This window comes from Gallus gallus, chromosome 1, assembly GCF_016699485.2.
Source record: "Gallus gallus isolate bGalGal1 chromosome 1, bGalGal1.mat.broiler.GRCg7b, whole genome shotgun sequence".
In the NCBI taxonomy this organism is placed as follows: domain Eukaryota; kingdom Metazoa; phylum Chordata; class Aves; order Galliformes; family Phasianidae; genus Gallus; species Gallus gallus.
The window spans coordinates 106,634,135-106,647,745 of record NC_052532.1 but is presented as its reverse complement, the minus strand read 5'-3'; positions in this window follow the sequence as shown (position 1 = coordinate 106,647,745).

Genomic DNA, 13,611 nt, shown 5'->3' with positions numbered 1-13,611 from the left:
GGCAGAGAGGCCCTTTTGCATAGCAGTGGCACATGGCGGCTGACCAGCCACACGCACACAGCTAAGCAGCATCTCTAAGTCCAATGAGACCTGTGCATGTTGGTTGTCATGTATGTGCGTCAGGCAATAGCTCTGCACCTGTGCACAGCCTGATTCATGTCATCTGTACATGCTCTGGCCAACTAGCATTGCACGGACAATAAATTCACCACTGTGTTTGTGCTTGTGGGACTGGCTGGCAAGAGAGGCCCTGGGTTGTGCCTCCCTGAGAATAATCAAGGAGCCCGAGCTAGGAGTCCTTTCCTGAGATCTGAAGGAAAATCCTTGCTGAAGTTTTCAACCATAGCATCAAAAGTAGTGGAAGCTCATATCACCACATCGACTGTTTTTATTAACGTGGTTTTCAAAATTATTGGGAGAATCCCCCGATGATCACTCCTCCACCTAAGAGAAAGAAGCAGTGCTAGAAAAAGGATGGATTGAGCACTTCTAAGCTTTCATTTATTTATTTATTTGTTTGTTTTGTTAGAGGAAACGTGCAAAGAATTGTGAAACAAAGAAACCTCAGGCCACAGCAAAATGAAACAGCATGAAAAATGTTCTTAATGTACCCACATTCTTTGGATTTTTCCCCATTTTCCCCACTGTTTCAAGATGAAAGTAAGATCTGAATCTGAGTCAATAAGAAGATGCAACTGCTGAATGTCAAATAGGGGGGAAAATGTGAGCATTACTTGGATAATTCAGAAAACAGCTGCTGCAGCGACGCAGCTTTGTACAAGTTAGAAAAAGATGCTACTCCCCTTGGGAGGAAGAGACAGAATTCTGGTAACTTGGTATCCTGGAGCCAACAGCAACACTGCTGTGTGAGCCCTGGCCAGGCAAAGAGCAGGGGGGATATCTCTGGGGTCTGGGCTTCGGGGTCTCTGTGCCTTCCTCATAAACACTTGCCTGCCTCCTATGGGGCTGCAGAGTCGGAGAATGTGAGGAAAGCAGATATCACGATACAAGGACCTGTGAGAAATGCTTCTGACAATCTTAGGTAGTAAATGTGGAGCTAAATGGACTGCTATTCTGTGTTTAAAAGGAGAAAAGGTCAAAAGAGTACTAATAGTCAGTTATTTGAATCATTCTTTAAACACCTCTTCCAGTTGCGCGGCTTGAGCTATTTTTCCTCGTCTCAAAGCTCTCCACGAACAATAAATATTTTAAAAATATGGCATATGCTAGTTGTTACTGGCTGCAGGTTGCAGTTTATATGTAAATCAAGTGCTCCTGACAGCAAGATCCACTATACACCCTCTTTGCCCTCCAACCACTTTAATATTAGAGAATCATTCTCTCCATTAGTGCACTTATATTATGAAGAATGATGTGGAACAGAGGTATTAGCAACTCTTCCTTTGTTTATAGCTAAAAAATATCTGACTGCTTAAAAGAACATGAAAACGAGTTTTGTCTTCCTTTCCTATTACTGTCAAACAAACTTCACCTCTGCGCTCAACATCACATGGAATTTGTCACTGGCAGGAAGCGTAAACCCTACCTTGTGAATATATAACTTACAGTCACTTCAGAGGGAGAAAAAAAATCCTTTCATCATGTTCAGTTTTCTTCGCTGTTTTATTTCACTTAAAACATCACTCACTACCAAATGGTATTTGTCAGTAGTAATTGGCAAATGCTGGAGGCGGTTTTCAAGGCTGTCTGAATGGAAAATCTCAAAGCAGTTGTCTGCGCTGAAAGAAAATATTACATTTGATCTTTTTATGATTCTCACAGACATGATGTATGTCTGCATTCCTTAGCCCAAAGAATTCTTGGTGTTTGGGTTTCTTTTCCTTTAAATGACAGGAAGTAACACTTCAGTGTTATTTTGCAGTATTGTCTGAGAATTAACCACAACATAATGGTAATGTACATTTTTTTAATGCTTTACAGGGATTCGTTTTTATTAGCCATTTATTGTGGTTTTGCTCGCTGGCAAGGCTCAGATCCTCTCGATGATAACTGTGGCTATTGCATTTCATCTGCATTTCTATTTAGACACGTATTTCCCCTGATGTGTTCTTTCTAAATAGTGTCTCCTTCAAAGATTGCCATGCAATAAATCACTTTTCCTTAATGCAATCGGACAAATGTATTATTGCTCTGGTCACCTCTGCCCCTGCGCTTTTCGGTCATCCAGACAAGGGATGGATAGCACGTTACATTAACACTGTGATTCAAGCCCACAGAGCTAAGGTTTCCGTAGTGCCAGGTAAAGCCCAGCACAAGGGAGTGGAGGACACAGCAGTGGATGAGTACTGACTCTGAGAGCTCTGACAGCCTCCAGCACTGCCCGAAATACCTCTTCTTTGCTCCCCAGAATTTTAGAAACCCAATGCCATGTACAGTGTGTGATAAAGCCAATTCCCATCTTGCAATCACTTTAACTTTCAAAACTATTTTTATTTATTTATTTTTACTTTTTGCATCTGGAGAAGTCCCGAATGCCTTGGCCTAGCAATTCCCAAGCATCTGTGAACCTCAAACACAGCTGCTTTGGCACTGCTGCAAAGCCCTGAAAGCAGTGGCTGCTCTGCAACAAATGTGACGTCTTCCAGCCAGGGAGCACAGAAATGACTTGGTGGCACCACAGTGACCGAAATGACTCTTGTTTTGACTCAGGCCCCCTCGGTGTGCTCAGCCCAGAGTAGAGGGGCTGAGGGAAGGCCTGAAGGTGGCTGCAGCTCCTCACAGGGAGTGGAGGGGCAGCGCTGAGCTCTGCTCTGTGTGACAGCGACAGGGCCCGAGGGAACGGCATGGGGCTGTGTCAGGGGAGGGGCAGCTGGGGGTTAGGGACAGGGGCTGCACCACAGGGCGGTGGGCATGGAACGGGCTGCCCAGGGCTGTGGGCACGGCCCCGAGTGCCGGAGTTCAAGGAGTGTTCGGACAGCGCTCTTAGACATGTGATCTGATTTTTTGGTGGTGCTGTGTGGAGTCTGGAGTTGGGTTAGGTGATCCTGATGGGACCCTTCCAAGTTGGGATGTTCTATGATTCTATGATTCTTCCCCTGGCATCTCTGGGCTGGCCTCGTCAGTCTTTGCATGTGAGACAAGACTGCTCATCCCCTGCTGGTTGTTGGACCAGATAAAATTGGTGCCCATGCAAGGTGTTCCTAGCAATGACAATGAGCACTTCTTCAGAGAGCACCTCTGTGGTCACTTAAGGGCTTCACATCTGCCTCTCATCACAAGGCATGATTATATGCTGCTGATTTTTGGTGTTGTTTCACTTGTCTTCTGGTTTCCAGCTGCACTGAATTCAAATTTTCTTTACAATTATCAGATATAGAAGGGGGAAAAAAAAAAAAAAGAGTGATCTGTGTAAACTAAAAGCCTAAGGTCACACACTGAGGCTTTAATTTCTGAGTTAAAGAAAGACTGTGGGCAGCTCTGAGGTGCTCTGTATCCATACCTTGGCTGTATGACCAACAATTAATGACATGCTAAAATGATGGTTGTCTGCAAGAAAACTACAATAACACGGCTTGGTTTGCTACAGTTAAGCAAAATGCTGCCATGCCTACAGATGACACACTATGAGTGCTCATAGTGAGATGCCTGTGTGTGTACAAAATATTTACAAATGCGTACATGTACAATTTCTTTTTACATATCAACATTTCCCTTTGCCTTTAAAATCACAGTATAATCCCACCAGAGGGAAAAAAATAACTTATTTACAAGCAATGCCATGTTTTACATTGTACCAAACCAGAGTTATTTTCCCTCCATGCAGAATTGTGGGTTTTGCACTGATTCATCGTGGGATTATTGGCTAAGGGAGGTCAGATAAAGCTCATGTGATTGCAACCAGAGATTTGGTCAGATAAAAGCAGGTCTTTGGGTGTCACCAGGGCCCCTCCTGGTGTGTTTGTGGGCATGCAGTGGGCCAAGACTCCTCACAGGCTGCTCTTTGAAGCATTAGGATGGCTGGCTAAGGACTCAGAGGGTGGGATGCCACCTCAGGGAACCCAGTAGAAGCAGGGACACAGCGTGTGTTCACCACCCTGCTTCATCCATGCCACAAGCCCAAAGGAAATGGGGTTTTGATCATTTTGCCACCTATGGAATAACTTGGTTTTAGCGTGATCTGTTGGTGTTTTCTCACTTGTCTGCAGTGAGAGCTCGTTCTCTCCTGCCTGTAGGGATGCTCACCCACTCTTGCTGGGCAGAGTTCAGTAAGTAATACCGCCCTTACTACAGTCTGTGACTTGAGCTATTCAGCCACATCTGCTGCAGACCCAACTGTCACTTTCTCACAGTTCCTGAATTAATGGCACATCGGAGATTTTGAAGTCAATAGCACTATTATTCAACAGAACTATGTGAGCTCATGAGCAAAATTAAAGACAAGCTGCAACAGTCTTCTAACCCCAAAACTTCAGTGGGCCTCCACAGGCGGTTATTGTTTTATTCTTGTAAATCTTGTGTGAGAGTGTTCAGAAATGCTTTGCTTTATTTTTGTCACCAATCAAAAGAACAATAACTGCACAAAAAAAAAACCCATTTGTCTCACATGGAGCTAGTGGCTCAGGGATGTGCCTTAGAGATGATCACGGGCTTTTACAAAAAAGTTCTGGTCAAGCCTTTTGGCCGAAAGGCCTTTGTTCTGGAAGGTGATGCCAGACCCAGCAAAAGGGGCCCACAGGTTAGGGCATCCTTCAGAAGTAGGAGAGCACAGTGGTGATAGATACAAATGAAAGTTCTGGGTCTAAAACCTGCAGGTTTAGGGGAGTTTCAAGTCAGACTGTGTTTGGTATTCCGGATCAATCTCGTGACAATGGCTCAGGAACAACCCCCCTACAGATGAACCTGGTAGTGCTGGAAGATTCATCTTGGAATGTCAGAAACTGGAGGAATAGGGAAAGGAAGCATGGGTTGATCAGTTACAGCGCTGGAAACATAGGCTGCATACGGGAATAGGCTGGTTCTCTTTCTGAGGAAGATGCAGAGATGGTTGCAAGGCAGACAAAAAGAGAATAGTGTATGCAGTACTCAAAGGGTTTTCATCAGCATTAGTTGTGGTTTTCATATGAATAAGTATTTCTGAGTATGTAATGGACTTTTCAACAGCAGAAGTATTCTGCAAAAATGATGGGCTGCTTTTGTGTAACCTGTATCACAGCTTACTATATAGCTTTCCCTAGGTGCCAGCCAATCAAGTATCTTTATAAACAACATTTTAAAGAAAGTCCATAACCTGGGGTATGTTTAAATAATTTATCATATTTGAAAGTGCATTGAAATTCCAACCAAGATCAAGACTTCTTGGATTTGAAGCTGTCATTTTTCTTTGTTTGGTATAGTTTCTATATAATATTTTAGACCTTATAAATTCTACAAATTTGTGTTGCTTTAAATTTCTTAATGTTGTAATAGCTAAAATATTTTCATCAGTAGGTGTGTTTGATTTAAAGAGTATTTTAAAGTCTACTTCCTAACTTTCATCTCCCTATCACAATGCATCTACATCTCAGCTGAACTCAGTTTGAGTTATTTTATTGATTGAATTAATTCATCTTAATGCCCCTTCTGGACAGTGTATGTCCATCTTCTGTAGTATAGTATCTGTGCTCAGGAGTCATGCAGATCTGCCATCAGGAACAAAAAAAATGTAGAGGTATGTAGGGAATCATCCCTCCTTCTCCAAAACAATTTGTTTATGGTCAAAACAAGCAACAAACCATTGTAACTGCCAAGTGGGCATTGTTTTTGACATTTTAATATTAAATAAATGAATCAGAGTCTTTCTTGATGAGTTCATGCCAACTAGAACTGGCTGTCAGTTCAAACTAATTGAGGTTAAATGCGACTCTATGCAAAATGTCCATGCTTCCACTGCTGTCTAACACGAGGCATTTGAATAGGAGCTAAGAGGTGCATAGGCTGTATTTTGGCCCTGTCTTTGAGAACAGATTCACTCCGTTGCACATTTGTGGGGTTTTTTTTTGAGGCACTTTGAAGTCAATGTAGTATTTAAACTGTGGATTTGGCTGCCTTCAGGATACTGCTATCACCTTGTGACTGTGAGGTTGTGGTGTATGATAACTCTGGTTCAGGTCTCGGCAGCAGTCAAAAAAACCCAGCAGTCAAAAAGGCAAACAGGAGATTGCTGGGAAAGGGATAAGGATTTAGCGATGTATTTTTTTAGTCACTGTACAACTAATGAGTATACCACCTTTTAGATGGGAATTATAGAAGCACAGAATCATTAAGGTCGGAACAGACCTCTAAGATCACCTAGTCCAACCATCAGCCCATCTCCAAATATCCAACATGAAACCTTCTCTGAATATTAGAGTATAATGCAGCATAGTATAATATAATGCAATATAATTTAAGTAATTTAACAGTCCCCTCTTTGATTACCACTTACTGAATGCTACAAAACTAGAAGAGGTAAAGAGAAGAGCAGAGACTGAAATTATCCCTGCAGAAAGTGAATTTAAATGTACCAGTTTTCTTAAGTCTGGGAAAACAGACAAAATGAATAGTAAAAAGTTGTGATAGGGGACTATAAAATCAGGAATAGTATGGACAGTGCAGATAGGAAAAGATTACTTATTCTTTCTCAAAATACAAACAGTAGGGGGTGCCTAGTGGGACTATAAAGGAAAAAAGAACAACAAAAACAAAAGGGAAAACTTTTTCACAGTGGTGTGTAATAGGTTTATTGAGCTTATTGTCTCAAGATGTCCTGGAGGCCAAAAGGATTTGATTTCCAAAAGGGACAAGACAAGGACAGACACAATGGTCTGGATGCAAACTGCAACAAGACCACCATGCTTATGTCCTTGAGCTACTGCTGCTGTCAGAGACTGGACACTGGGACAAATGTTTTTAGTTCTCATACAGAATTGCCATTTCTTGCCTATGTTTCTTTATTCAGAAACTGCCAGATGGTTGTTTCCGACTATCACTTCACTTGGATATCAGTGTATGTTTTCTTGCTCACTGTATTACAGTTCCAGAACCACAATAGGTGTATTACATGCCTATACGGCACAAATTGGACTCAAGAGCTGATATTTTGCTTCCTGAATGGATAACTTGTGCAATAAACTCATATCCAAAACATCTAAAAATATTAGGATTCGATTTCATTTTCCAGTAGTATAGCTTACAGCAGAACTAGTTCATTCCAGGTAGTATCTGAGAGGTGTCCATGGCACTAGCATAGCGCTCAAGGCACGTGCTGATGGAGAGCTTCATTCTGATTTTGCACAAGATGAACTTGAGAGACAACTCCAAGTAACAAACTGAATTATTCATAGCAGAGTGAAAGGAAATTATGATATAACTTCCCAGAATTACTGAATACTACTGTTGTACTGCAATACATGAGAAAGTCAAAACAAAGGAACACATTGGCACAGGGCTGCCGATGTTTCCAAAGGACTGGAAATGCAGTACAGAGTCCACAGGTTAGCAGCTGATAGAGTTGCACTTTGGAAACTTGCAGTGCCTGCCCCTTTATCTACACAACTGTGCTTACTTAATGTATGAGTCTCCTGTGTCTGTTCAAGCTGTCCAACCTTGCAATTTAAGAACCAACTTAAGAGTTCCTCAACATTTTTATTATTTAAATCTTGAAGAGCTTTTCTTTGGCAAATCCATTCTGGGTTACAAATTTCATTTAGTCAGGATAAGCTTTTAAGGGAAAAGTGCTGGCACTGTAATAATCCCCTCCTCCTCTTAAAACTGCAAATAATTTTAAATTTTATAATGTTTAAAAGAGAAATGTGATCTGCTTAGTGGATTTCAGTTGTATTTCAGGACCTTAGGATCCTAGAAGTCCATCTTAAAGCAAAACCATGTTTTATTTCTGCCTTATAGATTTCCTCCAGATGTTTTCAGACCTAAATGCAAGTTTTAAAAAATGATATTAGTAACCTTGGCTCAGTGTGTCTCCTACTCAAAATTGCATTTCTTAATTTAAAATTATGTAGAACAGTACATATTAAGGAAAAATCAGTTTAAGATTCTTTGTGTGCATGGCTTGGATTTGGTGCTTCATCACTTAGCTGCAGACAAGAGTATTTTTAAGAAGGCCTTGTAAGCCTTTCAGGAAGTATATGTGAGATTTAAATGTCAGCTCTCAAGGGAGCTGAGAACTATGTTCAATTGTTTTTAGTTTTTGACTTTTGTGATTCTACTAATGACGTGAATGCTGGGGTTTTTTGTTTTGTTTTGTTTTGTTTGTTTTTTTGTTTTTTTTCTTTTTCTGCTCTTTCCAGGATGCCTTTGCAATGAGATGCTTCATAGAAATAAGAGACTTCTGTTTATGTAGTCCGTGCATTATTTTAAGAAGAAATCAAGTGAGCAATTATGGAAATGTGACTCTAGGGTGCTAGTGACAAGGAAGACATTGTGCCCCATTAAGCAAGGAAGAGAATGACAAAAGCTGACTTATAGATTTATCACTATGTGCCACTAAGATCTACTCTTTGCCTGTCTTTTATTTGGTCACTTGCCTGTTGAGAATTGCCAAAAAATCAACGTAGGATCCTCTGGATGCTCACTCTCTCAGGCTGCCCAGGGAGGTGGTGGAGTCACTGTCCCTGGAGGCGTTCAAGAGCCCTATGGATGTGGCACTGAAAGACATGGGCAGTAGGCATGGTGGGGATGGGCTGACAGTTGGACTGGGAGGTCTTAGAGGTCTTTTCCAACCTTAATGATTCTACACTTCTATGATTCTGCGTGGGATTCCCTCAGTGTTCATTCTGGGAAGGAATAAAAACACTTGCAACACCTGTTCTGGTGAAATGATTAGTCTGTTGAGTGTTTGGTGGTAAGGTATGAATCACAACATTACAAAGTGCTGTTTGCTTTCATAAAACATACATGATGCAAGAGGGGTCACATCAGCTATTTGCTTATCTTCCAGCTTGTTTAAAGACTAAACCACAGCCATGTTGGGATAAAACAACTGAGGTTAGATAGTGCTAGTAGCACTCTGTTAACTCCTCTCCCCACTTACCACGAAAACCTCAGCACTGATACACTTTTGCGATACGTGCAGACCAGGAGAGTAATTGGAAAACATATCCTCCTGCAGCATCCCAGCTGACTCCTGCTGCTGGGGCTGTGGTGAGACCTGCACTTCACGGCCATGCCAGTGGTAACATCAGGGCCTTGCCTCACATGGTCATGGTCCTGAGGGACACGACTGCTTGGAAAAGCGTGGCAGCAGAGGGTTTAAAGCTGTGCCAGATGTACACAGAGAAAATCGACTGACGTTGAGCACCTGACGACCTCAGGCACCTTGAGCACCCAAAGCTGAGGTGGTAACTTGCCCCGTACTTCCAGCTGTGCCAGATACATGTCTTAAAGAATGGGATTTTACAGCATTCTCGCGGTAGTAATGCTTCTTTATTACACTTCTGACTGATTAATAGGACATATATGAAGGAAATAAGATTTTGGATGTGCGTAATGGCATCTTCTCTAAACATACTTGAGCTAGCTCCTTCAGTGCTAATGCCGAAGCACTAGTGCAAGGAGCAGCCTACAGCTCCAATCTGAGAAGCCATCTAGTTAATCAGAACCTGATTTAGCTGCCTGATAGTTATCTTCTGCCCAGCTGAACCTGGGCTAGTCTCCACCTTTTAGACAGGAATCACAGAACCAGAGAATAAAGTTGGAAAAGACCTCTGAGATCATCCAGTCCAACTGTCAGCCCACCCCCACCACGCCCACTGCTCACATCCCTCAGTGCCACATCCACACGGCTCTTCAACACCTCCGGGGACGGTGACTCTACCACCTCCCTGGGCAGCCTGTGCCACTGCCTCACTGCTCTTGCTGAGAAGAAATGGTTCCTAATATTCTGTCTTTGTACCACTAAATGGTGAGAGACAGACCCATGCTACTAATAGAGTTGTGCTGTGGTTTACTCCATCTTTGGGCTTAGCTCTGCTTATACACAGGCTCTCTTGAACGTAGCAGTCTTCTGTGCTACTTGCCTCATGTCACACACACAATACAGTGCCTATGGGACAGAGACACGCCCTAGGATACATGCAGTCTAAATCTTACCCAAGCTTCTTTGCATCTGCAGTGTCTCTGTTGCCATTTTTTGCAAAGCCCATTCTCTCCGTGAATGGAGGACGCTGTGTTTTTCAGAGTGTCTCTGCAAGTGGTACTGAATGTGAACTTCAGGGCCTTGAAGTGCAAACTTGTACAGCTTGAGCCAATAAAAATAAAATCCTAGCTCTTGAAGTAGTAGCAGCAGTCATGTGGCCCACCCACTGCTCAGTGCTGCTGGAGAAATGCGCTGAACACATGTGTCTGGATGAGAAAAAACCACTCTGGTGCATGTGCCTCTTCCTGCACTGAGGTTTCCATCTGCTTTCACTAGTTCTGAAGGGATGTGGGCAGCAAGCCTCTTGAGTATGTGGAGATAACTGCACGCTTCCGCTCTGAAGAGCAAACAACTCCTTGATGATAAAATCTTTGATGACACACTGTGGTTTTCTGTGATAAAGGATTTCTCATGGCCTGTGGTATTTGCACATGGAAAAGCTGCTGCCCTGGCCTCGAAATGCCTGCTCCCTGGCAAGGCAGGTAGAGCTGCATGTCTCATTGCAGAAGGGAATGGCAGCAGGTGGCAGGGAAGCATATGAGGACCCAGAGTGAGTTCATGCACTGAGACATTTGCCATATTTTGGCAACAGTGCACTTTTCTTTGTGTTTGTGTGTGTGAGTGTATGTGTGTATGTATGTGTGTTGCATTGTAATGTTGAGAGCGGAATTTAACACAGCACTTTCCAAAACAAACACACCCTCCCTTTTTGCGTCATATGAATTGTCCGTACCTGCTTCAATACAAAACATGATAAAGAATTAGTTCATACAGATGATGGGGAAAGTATGTGACACGGTTAAGAAAGATAGCTGCTGCTGTTCTGTGGAAGTTTTTTTGTTAAGCTACATGCACCACTATAAGACAGATTTTGATAATTTTACTCTCTTGGAATGTTAGACTCTTACCTCACATTTAATTCTCCTGCCATCTGTGAAATGCTCTTTTACATCTTCTCTCAAGATAATCTTATTTGTAAACACTACATTAATCTTCGTACTGATGAGTCAGAGGTATACCTCTCCAATCCAGGTCATCACCTTCTGTCCAAACAAAAACTTTGGCTGCCTCTTGGCAATTTCCTTATGGGTGTCCATCTGTCAGCTCTAAAACAGCCTAACTGGAAGTGTACAATATCATCATTCTGCCTGTCATTCAGTTTATAGTCAACATACTGACACGGAGCCGATTTATTATCCTATTAAAACACCAACAAAATCCTCCCCAAATGAAAAATAAAAAGCCTCAAAGATATTCAGAAACAATTCCAGTGCCTTACACTGGTTTTAGCAGTTATTTTATCTGTTAATCGCAATCCACATTGCACACAAGATGACATATCTGTATCTAACAAGCCACCTCACTATTTCTCAAATAATAATTTAAAAAAATAAATAAAAAATAAATAAAACAAAATAATAAATAAATAAATAGATAAAACAAATAATTGCACCTGTTTCCTTATGTTTTTTACCTGTGCATCTCTTGATTCATGCTTCAACTGTGAACTTTTTGGGGCATGGGAGATTTTTTGTGTGCTACGTTGTACAGTACTGAGCACATTTGAGTCCAAGTTTAAGACAAAACCTTGAGAACACTTCAAAAATTAAACCCACACAAATTCTATAAAGAGCAATGTCAAATATTGTCTATTAAACAATAGCGTGAGGTCAGAGCTTGGTCATTTCTTAACTTGCTGTTTTTTTGTCTTTTGCAGTTGCATAAAAAAAACCCCAGGGCCCTGCATCCTTAATTTCATTCTCACTTACACACACACACACACACAAAAGCCACCCTGAATTACTTAATTATTAAAAAATATTGAAGAACAGAGTCTTCTGTGCTGACACCCTACTGCTACAAAGCATTGCAGGCATTCTTGCTATTGCAGACACCTGGACTCACAGACTGTCTGAAACTGCTGAACTGCTTCAAATTCTAGTGCTCAATACCTCTGAAATTTATCTTGAAAAACTGTGTTCAAAAATAACGTTTCTGGGCATTTCTTGTTAGTTTCAAGGCACAACTGCAGACAAAGGGCCACTTAACACTTTTGCTAATGATTATAACTTTTCACAATATCACTACCCTTTGGTTATTCAGAAGACAGACAGCAAAGACAGTTTTATGCCTCGTTGCAAAGTAGATGACCATGTGATCAAATATATTTTGTATACTGGAAACAATTTCTTCTCAGCAAGAGCAGTGAGGCAGTGGCGCAGGCCGCCCAGGGAGGTGGTGGAGTCACCATCCCTGGAGGTGTTCAAGAGCCGTGTGGATGTGGCACTGAGGGATATGGTTTGTGAGTATGATGGGGGTAGGCTGATGGTTGGACTATGTAATCTTCTTCAACCTTAATGATTCTGTGATTCTAAGATTCTATAGCATCGCAACTCAAGCTTCAGTTCACACTATGGATAGGCAGAACTGTTGTGGTAGGAACCAAACTGTGAATCCGTATGATCAATAGTGAAGTGGGCTTGAATATCAAGTGGTCTTAATATACTTGCTCTGGGCCATCAGCATGTTTGCTTATTTGCCTGGTACATTTCCTGGACAGTGTAATCTATTACCTAGCTATTGAGCTGCTGGAGCATGTAATTTGGGCTTTCCAAAAATCTTGTATTAAGATGTTTCCCATATTTGATTTTTCATTTATATCCTCCTGGGATCAACTGACCAGAAATTAAAGAACAGCAAGACTTATTAAAAAAATTCTCAGCATGTTCACAGTTGGAAAGAACTCTGCAAAAACTTGTCTGATCACTTCTATGACAGTCTAATGCAAGTCTCTTCCTTTATGGCTGCTCTGCTCTTCCCCTTATCCCTCTTAATAGAGCATATTCCTGTGTCCTATCAGTCATGGCCACTGTGCCCGTCTGTGCACTCTCCTTCATTCTTATATTTCTATTAAAATTTTTTCCAAATCACCATATGTTAAAACCTTGACTCCTTTGCTCCAGCCTCCAGCACTGCCTGCCCTTGGCTCCTCCGTCACCATTACCTGGTCTTAGGACAGATATTACATCCCTGTTTTGAAATGTGTGCTGTACACTCGCACTGAAGATTACTTTCCAAAAGAGGATGTCATGGCTTTTGCTAACAAGGGAGACACTTGTAATCTCTCACAATCATTTCCTTCTTTACTTGTGAAAATCAGATAATTATACTGGCTTATCAGAGAACAGGCATCAGGGCCACAGGAAGATGTGGTCAGGGAAAATGTACCAGAGATTTGATGTTGCTGTTTGGAGCACTTTTCAAGTTCATCAGGTGTATAGCAATACATCCCCTAGATCACCGTTCACCGCTTTGGGTTTCCAAAGGCAACTTCTTCAAGTACACATGAAGGAGTTCAAAGGTACAGGGTCCTCTCATGTTTTTCAGGTACATGATCTCACTTTGGAAGTCCTGGGGTTCAGGCAGAGGAATAAAATGGATAAGTTTATTTTCACTGTTGGGAATGAGTTGTGGTAACT